We start from the raw sequence: 13,496 nt of genomic DNA on the forward strand, positions 1-13,496 counted from the left end.
TTTCTGTCAGTTGGCAAAGGCTGCACTCAGCAAGAAGAAGCTAAAGACCTGCATTGAGAGACGTGAGGGTGACAGCTAACCTGACAGGTCAGAAGATGACTGCAGAATTAGCCTTGCTTTAATTCTCACTAAAATTCACAGCTCCTGACGAGGAAATGGGAAAAAGAAATTTTCTTACACATTTTCTTTTCATTTCATGTGCAGATTATACATATTCTGCTTCCATTAACAAGAAGGAGATTGTGCTTTATGCAGCTCTATATTTAAGGGCAAAAGACCAAGCAGATGACAAGAGTGACCCCTCTCTTGTCTTATGATCACTGCCAGTTTGACATGACACTAATTAGACTGCCTTAATCTAAACGCAGTTAGTTCTGCATGCTTGCAGCAAAACCATTGTAAACTCGAACATGAATTGCCTTGGGCCTTTGTCTTCGCAACACACACACACACACACACACACACACACACACACACACACACTCTCTCTCTCTCTCTCTCTATCTTTCATAATCCAATCCTAATATTCTTAATGTATGAGGGTACTGCATATACTAATCTCAATTGTGTCCTTCTAAAATTATTTTTCATTCCTACTGTATAATATTATACAGTATACGATGATATGGGTGTCAGGGTAGCTATAAGCAGATTCTTTCATAGTTCATTAAAAAAAAAGCTTGCAGACTGAATACCCTGTGGTTGAATCTATATACAAATTACATTTAATACAATGGTGAAATCTGACTGCAGATAGGTTGCATAAAATATATGCAAAATAATTTAGTTTAAGTTACAAAAATCTACTGTTCAGAAAAAATGCCATATGAAAACATTTGAAATAAAAATAATATTTTCAGTCTTTTAGTTCTTATTCAAGTAAAAAAACTAAATGAACACTGTCTATTTGAAATATTTAAAATATAAAATTCAAAATGAAAGAAAAGAAAAAGATCACTACTCAGTAAAAACAAACTGATTTTGAGAACATATAAGATGTTCAAAAAAGGTGGCTAATACATCAACAAACAGTCCCTGGAATTTCTGTGAGTGTTTCTGTTTCAACACACTGACTATATTTTAACAGATACAATCATGTAGTGCACTTATTTTTAATTAAGCAAGCAAACTGCCAATAAAATAGCATATACCACTATTAATGAAAAAGCATTTATATGTGGTTGCTTTACTGTTATGTTCACTTTGTACTGTCCTTCCCTTGTTATTTTTGTCTTCTAGTATTTGGTTGTTTTTTAAAATAATTTTTAAAAAGCATAATAAGCAAAGCATATTGGTGCATCCCTTCCCCAAGTAATCAAATTAATGTTATGACACAAAATTTCTGAAGTTTTCATTCCAGCTAAAGGCTTAATTATTTCATCATCCATCATCATCGTGTTCTGTCCATCCCAGAAAGTTTTATTTATACTTTTAATCAACAAGTATACAGTCATTTATAGTAATTCAAGCTATAAACACTTCCTCTGATTTTTTTTCCCTTTCTCAGTTTGCATAGAGTAGTCCTCAGATGAATAATGGAAAAGTCACCACTAAGAGTCGAGAAGGTGGATTAATGAATATTAAAAGCCTGTAATTTGCTCCAAAACAATATTCTTCACACTTTTTCTGAGTAATTTAAGTAAAAATCAAGCATAAATTGTATATAACATTTCCATGAATGGGGCCCTTAGGCTTATTCAACTGAAGCTTGTTTAGGTTGCCAAGTTTAAATATTTTCAGAACTGATCCCAGAACAGAGAACCCTTCATCACAGCACAGCATTTAAAATGATGGATGTGATACATATTTAATACAATAAAATGGCCATTTATATGCCCATACTAGACACCAGGGAAATCCTTGTAGAAAAGATTTCTAAAATCAAAAGGGGCCTATTCTCTCATTGATGTGCAAGGGATTTACGTGGATAACTCCCATTAATGTTAATGGGTATTATGAACTTATATCCTCCATGCATCGGTGGATGAATACACACTTAAGGGTCCATCTCAGCAGAAAGTAGGCCCCATAGGTGTTGAGATGCAGAAATTCTTAGACTTCTGTTCTGCTATTGGAAAAATATTGGGGTCCACAGCCAGAGGCATCACATCTTCAGGCTACCACATCTTACAAAGCATCTATATTGCCCATTCCCTAGCCATATATGAAATATTGATTTACGAATGATCCCAGGAAGCTTCACAGAACAAGCTTACTGAGTTTCCGGACTTCAATTATACCCAGATGGCCACCATGGCTGGTTAGCCATTAGGAACAATGTTGTAAAACTCGGTTGTCTTTTAAGCACAGGATGGCTTTTAAAGGGCTATGAAAAAGAGACAGGCTATAAGGCTCTTGGTCAGATGGAAAATGAACCCTAATAAGCAACAGGCATATTTTAAATAAACTTTTTCATTAAATTGTACATACTGAAAACAAAGAAACAGAACTACTTTTATACATCAGTTCAGAAATAGGCTCGTTAACATATGTGTATGCTACATTAAATTAGAACTCTCCTGAAAGGTAAATCTGAGATTTGGGAAGGACAGCAAAGTCTAAAATGAAACAAAGGGGGGAAAGCAAACTAAAAACAGCATAGACACAGAGAGAAAGAGAGAGAGAACAGGCCTAGGAAGAGGAAGTGATACCAAAGAAGGTGCCTATATGTAATCTGAATCCATCTATAGCATTTATAAGTGTGGTTAGATGGGTCTGTAAACCAGCTGGTCACGCATTGGTGCACGGGACTGTCACTCTGCCATTCAAGATTCTGTTTAAACAATGCAATTTCAGGCATTGAGAGCCTTCTTGAATTGGACTGAAGTCCCACCAGAAAGGAGAATGAAGTATACTCTTACTTTTCTGTTTATTAGGACCTCATCCAAAGCCTGTTGAAAGGAGCAGGAGTCTCAAATGAATACAGTGGGCTTTTGATCAGGTCCCTACTACTCAGCTCTCTGTGACCCAGCTGCTAACACTGACCACAGCATCACTGGTTAACACTTCAAATTTTTCTAAACAATTTGGCTGACTGTGAAGCTTAGATCCATAACATGTGAGACCACATCTAAGTTAATTTGTGTCATGGTAGGGAAGAACAACTGAGCCCTACATTTTCATATGTAACAAAATGTGAAAACCTATTAACATATAAGCAACATTCTGGTTTTTGCATTACATATAGGATTATAAGAATTCACTGTCAAGGCAATCCATTTGAAATGGAAGTAGAGTATCAGATTTTTTTCTTTGGTCCACTAAAATTATTCTCATTGCGTATCCTTGCTGAACTACTGTACTGCTACAAAGAATACTTTAACTTTGAGCTCTTGCTCCATTGCAGTCAATGGAACTCATCAGATACGAAGGGCTAAAATTATAATTTAATCTATTTGTTGACAGGAAGAAAGAAGCTCACAAAATCTTAAATCCATGTGCATTATCCTGATGCAAAAATGATGCACAGATAGTGACTATTGATTTTAACAAATTGAAGCAAACCGGAACATGTACTGGAACTTATTTAAATGCTCTAAATTCCACATAATGGCAGTAGCTGCTAACTCTGCAGAATTCTAGAAATGCACCCTGCTGTTTGTACTAATTGGTGGGATATGCAGGCCCTGAGTCAAAGACAATTAATTGTCTCATGAAAATAGCTTGCTTTTGACATCAATATATACTGCACCCCATATCGCATTGGGGGGGTTATAAGAAGGTGTTATATATTGTCAGGGTAATTATAATTAGGTTATATGTAGCCAAGGTACAAGTACCCTAATACAAGGTGGTGTTATAAAAGAGAGCCTTATAAATGAGACTGTAGGGCATTTAACTAACATCTGCATGCAGAATAAAAGGCTTACATAAAAGTGTGCATTATGCAGATATTAGAAACCTGTGTCTCAAAGAAGACACTATTTTGACCATAATGCATTCTGTCATGTGAGATAAAATGCAGAGAACATTTACATTTCTCCCACTCACTGAGCTTCTACCACACGGTTTGCATTTTTCTCACATCAATAGACATCTTTTTAAACATTATATTCATGTCTGTCTCTCTTGATGGCAAATAACATTCAATAAATAAAATACTTTATGATAAATGTTAGATTTAAGAAGTGGTTGTGATAAAGAGTTCAGGATTTCAAAAGTGATTTGTTAAAAACAAATAATTTAACAAGATGTGTACACAAGCTCAATATATATTAATATATTGTAGATGATGCACAATAACATAATGACCCAAAAGAGCATTTGCACAGTTTTTCACACTGCTTAACTTACTGCCAAATAAGACAAATATTCAACAGAAATTGGACCCATTGCCTCTGTACATCAGATCAACATCTGACTACCACTACATCTTGACTTGGTGATTTCAAACCAGCAGCAGTTACAGATAACTTCTATATAACACAGGACATGTTCATTTCAAAAACATCAAATAGCATGTTGGGATTTAGAATACACATTACGCATCATTAAATATTTGTACCTATTTTATACTGCACAGCACATTGTTTTTCATTCACGCAGTTTATTACCAAATTTATTTATATATTTGATAAACCAATATTTGAGGGGATAGGTACAATGTCAGAAAAAACTTCTAGAAGACAAGGATAATCATTGCCCTTCAGGTAAGTTGATATGTGGTACATGCATACATACTAGCTCATAGATGACTTCCTAACGTATCATTTTAGCAGCTTCTATTGAGATTTTTGATTCTCCATTCACTTGTAATATATTTCTATCTCCCAATTATTGTGCTTAATCTCCACTAATTTGTGTTTTTATGAAAGTAAGCATTGCAAGTCTTGTTTTATAACTTGACTGTCCTCACCTCATTTAACACTTGCATGAATATATTTATGTTTAATGCCTTAAAAAGGAAAGGTTATTTGTTTATAGTATTTTATTGTATTTATTACAGAAGTGCCTAGAGGCTCAACTGTGATGGGAGCCCATTATGTTGGTACAAACACATTAATAAGAGTGCATCGGAATGCATCCGATGAAGTGAGCTGTAGCTCACGAAAGCTTATGCTCTAATAAATTTGTTAGTCTCTAAGGTGCCACAAGTACTCCTTTTCTTTTTGCGAATACAGACTAACACGGCTGCTACTCTGAAACCTGTCATTAATAAGAGACAAACTCTGACCCAAAGACCTTACAATCTAAACTGGCAAACAGACAAAGGGTGGGAGAAAGGGAATATAATTATCCCTATTTACAGGCAGGAAACTGAAGCACAGAAGGATTAAATGACTTCTCAAAGTCACATAGAAGGCTCTGATAGGGCCAAGAACTGAATCCAGATCTTCTGAGTCACAGCCTTAACCACAAAACAAGCCTTCCTCTCAATTTTACACTATGGTTTCCATCCCCAGAAGGAAACAAGATTCAGTCTCTCTCATAATTATTACAACTTTGAATTTCCTGCTCTACTCAGCATTGGTCAGCTCCAGCTGGAGTACTGTGTCCAATTTTAGGCACCACAATTTAGGAAATATGTGGACAAACTGGAAAGAGTCCAGAGGAGAGCAACGAAAATGATAAAAGGTTTAGAAAACCTGACCTATGAGGAAAGGTTAAAAAAACTAGGCATATTTAGTCTTGAGAAAAGAAGACTGAGGGGAACCTGATAACAGTCTTCCATTATGTAAAGGGATGTTATAAAGAGGACAGGGATCAATTGTTCCCCATGTCTACTGAAGGTAGGACAAGAAGTAATGGACTTAAATTGCAGCAAGGGAGATTTAGGTTAGATATTAGGAAAAACATTCTGACTAGAAGAGTAGTTAAGCTCTGGAAGAGACTTCCAAGGGAGGTCATGGAGCCACCATAATTGGAAGCTTTTAAAAACAAGTTGGACAAACACCTGTCAGGGATGGTCTAGGTTTACTTGGTCCTGCTCAGTGCAGGTAGCTGGACTTGGTGACTTCTCAAGGTCCCTTCCAGCCCTATATTTCTGTGATTTTATGAATATTATGCCTTTCATCCTTAAATATTTTTAAGGAATGGGATGTGGGAGTTTGATGTGGGTAGAGGCCAATTTACAATTTTAGACAATTATGTCTAATCCTATCTCAGTTTAACATAAGTGCTAAATATAAAACTTACTGTATACAGCCTAACTTTGGCACCCAATTTGAAAACTTGGTTCTGAATAGTCAGATTCTGAGACAAGCTCAGTACCAAACAGTTCCCATGTAGGCACCTAAATGAAGTAGCTAAATTTCCAAGAAAGCCTATTTTGCTTGTCAAAGTTGCAGAGGGGTGGAAAATATGACAGAACATGTTTGCAACTTTAAATTTTAAGAGCAAGAATGTGAGCCACCATAAATTTGAACAGGCACACAAATGAAACTGGGAGAAAAGTTGCAGCTGCAAGGCACATTGCTACTCTTCCTCCTATCTCCTAGAGTTACATGGTCTTTCCTAGGTCTCAGATAGACTACTATTTAGAATAGAGCTTCTGCCACATCTCTCAACTTCCTCAACAAATTCCAGGGCAGAGTTCTTTATCAACTAGTGAAGACAATCACATCTAAATGCTTCACACTTGTCACACTGTTTGATCTATATGCATCTAAATTATAAATTGTTCAGGGGCCATTCATCCATGAAAGACTTTGGTATTATCTCCTCCAAGAGTTAGCTCTACCTATTCCAAATGTGCTGCTTGATATACTGCCATTCATAAGCTTACCATCACTCACTCCAGGACCAATGACACCAATAATCTCATGACTAGATGCATTTGCTTCTGGAACGTGCTCCAGGCAGCCCTGATTCCATGTTTTCAGATGGCACATGGTTAAAACATTTCTCAAGTAGAACTTCTTTTGCTGGTTCATGAAGGAGAAGATGTTGCATTGGCTTTATAATATTTATTGCTTTATGCTTGTTAGTCTAGAAAGCATTGCCAACCCCAAGTATTCAGAAATCATGAATCAGGCCCCCAACAATCATGGCATTGGCTTAAAAACCAGGAGAGTTTTTAAAAATAATTTTAAAAAACCCTAAATTTGTTGACTTCTGGTTTCTGACCCTTTTAGGTATACTTGATTCATGTCTTGATGCTTTTTACTGAAACCATGAAGGCTAGAAACTTTAAAAAAATGAAAACAGATTCTCACCTAATTTCATGCCACTGATATCTGGGACTTTAAACAAATATTGTGAGACCCATAATAGAATCATACCTTGGCAACACTGCTCATGCATGAGTTTTGTTTGACCAGATATGCCAAAATAAAGTGAGACCTACCTGAAGTTTTAAAGTGTAGAGGTAATTTTCTAAATGGCTTCAAAGTTCAGCATACAAGCCAATATGCATTTTGAGTTACCCATAGATTCTAGTCAAGTGAATATTTTTATGAGGGTGGAGTAGGAATAGAAAGGGACCATAAGTACTAGAGGAAAGGTGATGTATTTTGATTCCTGAAGTAACATAGTTCAAATAAAAACAAAATCTTTATGACAAAAAAAGTATGTGCAGTAGTTATATTTTAAGCTTTAATATCTTGGTTATTCTAAAATATTTATTCTTCAAACCACAGAAAATAATTCTTTCTTATTAAGAACATACCAACATTCAATATTTTACTTTTTTTAATTAGGCCATTTTATTTTCTATCTGGACAAAAAAATCTAAGCCATTTCTGAGAGACTTTTTCCTAGTGAAAAATGGCTTAATAATCATAATCTTTGTTTTGGTGGTGCAGCTGAGAGGCAATTGCCCAGGCTTACAATTTATAAATTAAGTTTTAGCTCAATATATTTTTCTGTGTTAGTTTGGTTTATACATGTTCTATAAACTTCATATTACTCACAATAGCTACAGAAAGTAGATATAGCTTTAATATTTAGGCAATGTACTGTATATAGTTAGTAATCATCTTTCTTAAACTCCAAGAGTAACTCTGACAAGGCTGTCAGGAGACACATGAAGTTCTGATCATCATTAGCCACCCGATAGTGGTAGCTAACCCCACTCCCCTTCCAGGTATATTTTTTCTGAGCTACTAATTCGATCGCCTTCATGTCATATGCCTGGTGAGGAGCCAGTGCCCACAGAAAGGAGGAGTTTGACTGGCAGCATGTTACCCTGTCCCAAATGTTTTACAACTCCTCTGCCTGGACCTGAAAGGAAAGGAGAGGGGTGGGGCAATGCAGGGCAGGGGATTCTGCTAGGGTAATAGGCAAAAGTTTATATATCTTGAGGCTATCTTCATTTACAATTGTTTCTCTCTCCCTATTGCAAACGCTAATTCATAAGAGATTCTGATGGCATCCATAGCAGAAAGAATCCCTGGACGCACAGTTCCTGTGGGAGTTGTGTTCTCTAGGGGCCAGCAGGAGCCCAGTTGGAAGAGGCAGTAGAATGGAAGCAAAAAGACATTTATGCACATCTCCTACCTTGTTTCCTCTGAAGGAATCTGCAGAGTAAAAGAGCAGTGCATCTGTGTCCTTCCACTGTGGGGAAGGAAACTGGAAAACTTCAAAGGAAATGCCAGGGGTGAAATTCTGTCCCCACATAAGTGGCAAAACTTCCATTGACTTCAGCAGGTCAAGGATAACGACTCACAGACTTTCCTCTCCTTTATGTTGGTTATTCTTTGTAGGGAAGAATGGGGCCCTCCATTTGTTAACAAAAAACATCTTTTTTAGAAAGGAGCAGATCGCACATGATTTTAATATCCGTGAGTATTTCCTGTAAGAAACAACAAGCTTCTTAGTCTCATCAAAAACATGATGGCTTACAGTACTTGTTACTGTAAACAATTCTTATTTCTTAACAATAACTCAGTATTCAATTATCTAAATAAACCATGCACTTACTATAAAACAAAACAACCATTTGCTTCTGCCCAAATTCCATTTATCAGTGGAAAGTATTTACCCCTTTTATTTTTCAAATACATTTGGTACATAAGCATTATCTTAAGCTATGTATGCAATATATATTACCAGAACTATACAGGCACTGCTTCTTCCCCTGGCCTTTTAATCTAAACCCCTATCTCTCATCCATGTCCACGGGGTCTCTGATAATAGTTATCACAGTACCTTCCCAAAGCATTCCTTCAGATGGATTTTTGCACTCCCCAATTTATGCCATACTCTCTCATCCACATAGTCTTTGAGTGTTCATTAGGTCAAGGTTCTGCTTTCCCAGGATTCCGCTACAATTACTCAAGGATCCTATTCAGCTCCCAGTTATGTCACTGCTAAAATTCCCATAATTTAAAACAGAAACATATTTAGGTCCCACTTCTCACTTTAACATTGTTTTGGGATTGTAGTCACTTTTATTATTTACTTATTTCTATTACTGTAATACCTAGGAGCTCTAATCATGGACCAGGAGCATGTTGTGTTAGACACTGCACAAAGATAGTTTCTCTCTGGTTAATTTGGAATTATGACTTTTTAAAATTAATATCTATCTGTATGATAGGTCTTCGCCATGTGGCTTGGCCTTCCTTACCAATCTGTGGTACACAATTTCATATACCAGTAGTGGTTACACACACAAATTCCATACAACACACTAGGAGATATATCCTAGTTTAGTGGTGTATGGAATTTTTTGTATAAAATTTCATAGTCTTCAGGCGGGCCCCTTCACAGCTTCTATTCCAGTTCAGGGGCTTAAGTTGCAGCTACTAACCCTCTTCCCTCTCAAGCATAAGCACCCAATAGCCCTCTCCATTATGGCTGTTTGGAGCTCGTGCAGCGGGTCCTCCTGCATACATCAATGGGCATAAGCACCTGTTCCCTCCCATCTCCCCCTACTGTGAGCTGCTGCTCCACTCATATCCTTCCCTTTCCATTATCTATTATGAGCAGCATAAATGGTGTGGGAGGCCTTGGACTGTCCCTGTTTACTTGGCTGAATTTCACCCGCTATGAATACAGAAAAAGAAAAAAGTATTTTTGTGAGTTCAAGAGTTCTGCATATTTGTTAATCACAGACACTGACATACTCCAGTGGAATGTGCTTCTAAGTTGTTTGAAAGTCTATTTAATCTGTGAAATCAAAATCATGGGTCCAATACTGCAGTCTTTACTCTGACAAAACTCTCCAGTGATGCCAATGGAGAGTTTTACCTGGTTAAGGACTTCCGGATCAGACTCCGTATGTGTATATTTCCTTAATAACCCATAATTTGTGCAAACATTTTCAAATTACAAAAAAGTCACAATACTGGAAAATAAACAGCTGCATGTTCATATTCACATGGTCATATTAAAATATTTTGCACTTTCCTACAAACACAATTAATAGCATTAAAAGTCTTCTGACAATTTCTTTGAGACAAAGACATTGCTGGGGAAGCTTTCTACCACTCCAGATTGTTATGCAAATAGTTAAAATATTGAAATGAATTTAAGAAGTTATACTTTAACACATCAGTTCTGTTATAATTTGGAGACAATGAATAATATATTCCAGACAAAGAGAAGACAGCTATAGAAGTAAACTAAAATAGGAAAATTACGCCCACAAGGCATTTAAATTTAGGAGCTGAATAAATTATCCATACATTAAAAGGCCCATATATTTCAAAGAAAGCATAAAAAAGTTTTAAAAAATAACAGTAAATGTAACAAAAAGCAGTATAATTCTAAACGTGATCAAATCTGGAGTAGAAACCTATTAAATACATATCCTTGTTGCGCAAAAATTATACAGTATACTTTTTCACAGATCTTTTCTTTTAACTGATATTCACTCAGAAGAGACTGCTGTTTCATAAAATGTGTTTTAGTCTGATCACTAACACTGCAAATTTCCTTTGCGTTTTTTCACCTTTTGGTATACTTTGATGTTTATTGTTTTAAAAAGTATTCCTTTTTCTGATATTCGCTTAAAGGATCTTCATGTATTCATGTAGGATTCAGTTCAGCACACAATGTATTATTCTTACAAGTCTGTTAATTAAAAAGGTAGTTATTTAAGGCTGTTCCTCTGTGTATTTGATGAAGGCCTAAAATCAGCAAACTACTTGACCAGTTTGCATACTACCCTCAGAAGCCAATTCTCAGTATATTCATGATTTTGCTTATCTTTATAAAGCCCTATAATTTATAATTATGTAATTCTCAAATATTCACCATTAACATATACCCTATCCACTAACTGTTATTGTTTTGATCTTATATTTTCTTTCAGAGTCCTTTAAAAAAAATTGAACGCAACTGCCTGTTTTCTCATTAACACGGTTACAGAATTAGGAACAGAAGGGAATCTTTACTCATGCTAGGACTTCAGAGGAGCACTGCTGGTGGGAAATCTTCCAAAGATCCACTGAATCTGCCAACTCTGGTTCCATATTCTTTCCAGAGAGAACACCCTCATACATTCCCCTCATCCCCATAACTGAGGTTGCTATTGCAACCTGCTATCCCAGTACATATTCCAGCACTAGACAGATCACTACATTTTACACCATCATAAGAAAACAAAAGTCTTCAGGTGAATCTCACTGAGATAATCTGTATTCATAAAACTGTAACAATTCAAGCAGTTCCCTTCTGTGGATCTCTGGTGGTCGGTCTGCAAATATGGCTGGTTATATGGTGCTGCCTCTCCTTTCCAGCTACTCAATTGCACAAAGACTGCTAAATATATATATTAAATGCTTTCATCCTACTAGACCAGATACTGATACCTTTATTCATGCTGAGTAACATCTTTCTCCACAAGCTATTCCACTGCCTTCAGTGGAACCATTGTGAAGAAAGATACTATTCATCATAAGTAAGGGTGTCTCAATCTGGCCAATTGTTTGTCCTTGTTAACCGTTGTTGTAGTCACCACAGGGATTCTATATTATCACAAATGGAGAGGAGCGGGTCCACACAAGGATCTCTCTACTAAAATATGGCTCATACTAAAAAAGAGCTTGGCCTAGGTACATGAATAGGAAGGATTACCATGGAAGCAATCCTACTTACAGCACAAAGAAGCACATTTTTTCATTTGCCACACAGTACAGTTTAGGTTTCAGAGTAGAGTACAGTTTAGTTGCCTTAAATTCAACCAATTTATTTTCTGAGCAGCCAATTGAATAAATCAGCTCGTGTAAATCAGTCTCACTCCTACTGAAGTCAATGGAGCTGTGCTGATTTGTGACACTTGATTTGGTCCATTATTTATAAAATACTACAAATCAACCAAGAATCATTGGAATCTTAATTGAACGAATATGAAAAACATTTTGAGAGCTTTCCAAAGCCCAACAAAACACCTCCCTTCCCCCTCCCTACCCCCCGCCCCAGCCCTCCCTGCCCAGGTCAGCACACATTTTCTTTTCCATAATCTTTTCATGGATTAATTCTGAAATATGCCAATTTTATCCTCTGACAAGGAATATATTGGGTAAAATAGAAATATTTTCAATGCTTCTTTTTTCCATGGAAAAATATACACAAACAAGATTAATTATAAAGTCACTATTACAATACAGAGAAGGTTGGTGAATAATACAGTGATTTATGTTCCTTCAATCTGGAAATCTTCAAACCTGATCTGGTTGTGTGGAAATTTGTGTTTTAGTTATAGAACAATTGGTTAGTAGTATGAGAAGCTGTTACCTAGATGTCATCCTTCCTGTTTGGAGCTTCCAGAATGCAGCTTCTTATACTTTGAACTTTAGGCCCTAGAGCCTTTTGGGAAATGTAGTTCAGTAACTAGTTTGACATTTTGTAGCAGGCATTGCTGTGAATGGTTAATTTCAAAGATACTGTTTTACTAAAGCCTGGTCTATACTTGAAATTTTACCAATATCACTATATTGGTTAGGGATGTAATTTTTTTACCAACATAGTTATACAAGTTAAAGCCCTAGTGTGGCTGCAGTTATGACAATATAATGCAACCCCATAAACCTCAAAGGCAGGGAGGGCAGGTGAGGTCTACACCTCATATTTCTGCTGATATAGGAATGTCAGGTCAGGAGTGTGAAGATACACTGAAATAGCTATACCATCAGAAGCTGTTAGCATAGAAACAGTTACAACAGCTAAACTGAACTTTTACTAGTATTACTTGTTTCACTCACTGCCTTACTAGTATAGTTGTGTCCATCCTAGGAGCACTTGCTGGTACAGTATACTAGTATCCCTATACCAGTAAAGTGCTCCTAGTGTAGAACAGACATAGACTGTCAGAGCTGGGCCATGGGCAGCTGATGTGCACGGATCAGTTACCAAGTTGCAGTCAGGAGATGTGTAGCAGAGTTGGGGTCAAGCCAGATCAGAATACCAGGAAGTCAGGGTCAGTGGCCAAGTTGCAGGTAGGAAGTGAGTACTGAAGTCAGGAACAAACCAGGGTCAAGAACCGAAGTCTAAGGTTCATAGTAATGCGAGGTCTGGAGCAGAAGCAAGCAAGCACTCTGCATCATTGTTCAGACAGCTCCTTGTGATGACTTCCAGGTTTATACAGCAGCATGGGCCAATCAATGGACTGT

General features: G+C 36.7%; 1 long non-coding RNA gene across 1 annotated transcript in view; it reads right to left on the reverse strand.

Moving 5' to 3' along the window:
• Positions 1 to 7,601: 7,601 nt before the first annotated feature.
• Positions 7,602 to 13,496, reverse strand: part of LOC119856683 — a 49,458-nt gene continuing 43,563 nt past the window's right edge. The window contains exon 3 of the long non-coding RNA XR_006282119.1: positions 7,602 to 8,731. This is a non-coding gene — a long non-coding RNA (uncharacterized LOC119856683). The remainder of the gene's footprint in view (positions 8,732 to 13,496) is intronic.

Source organism: Dermochelys coriacea, chromosome 6 (genome assembly GCF_009764565.3).
Source record: "Dermochelys coriacea isolate rDerCor1 chromosome 6, rDerCor1.pri.v4, whole genome shotgun sequence".
Lineage (NCBI taxonomy): Eukaryota > Metazoa > Chordata > Testudines > Dermochelyidae > Dermochelys > Dermochelys coriacea.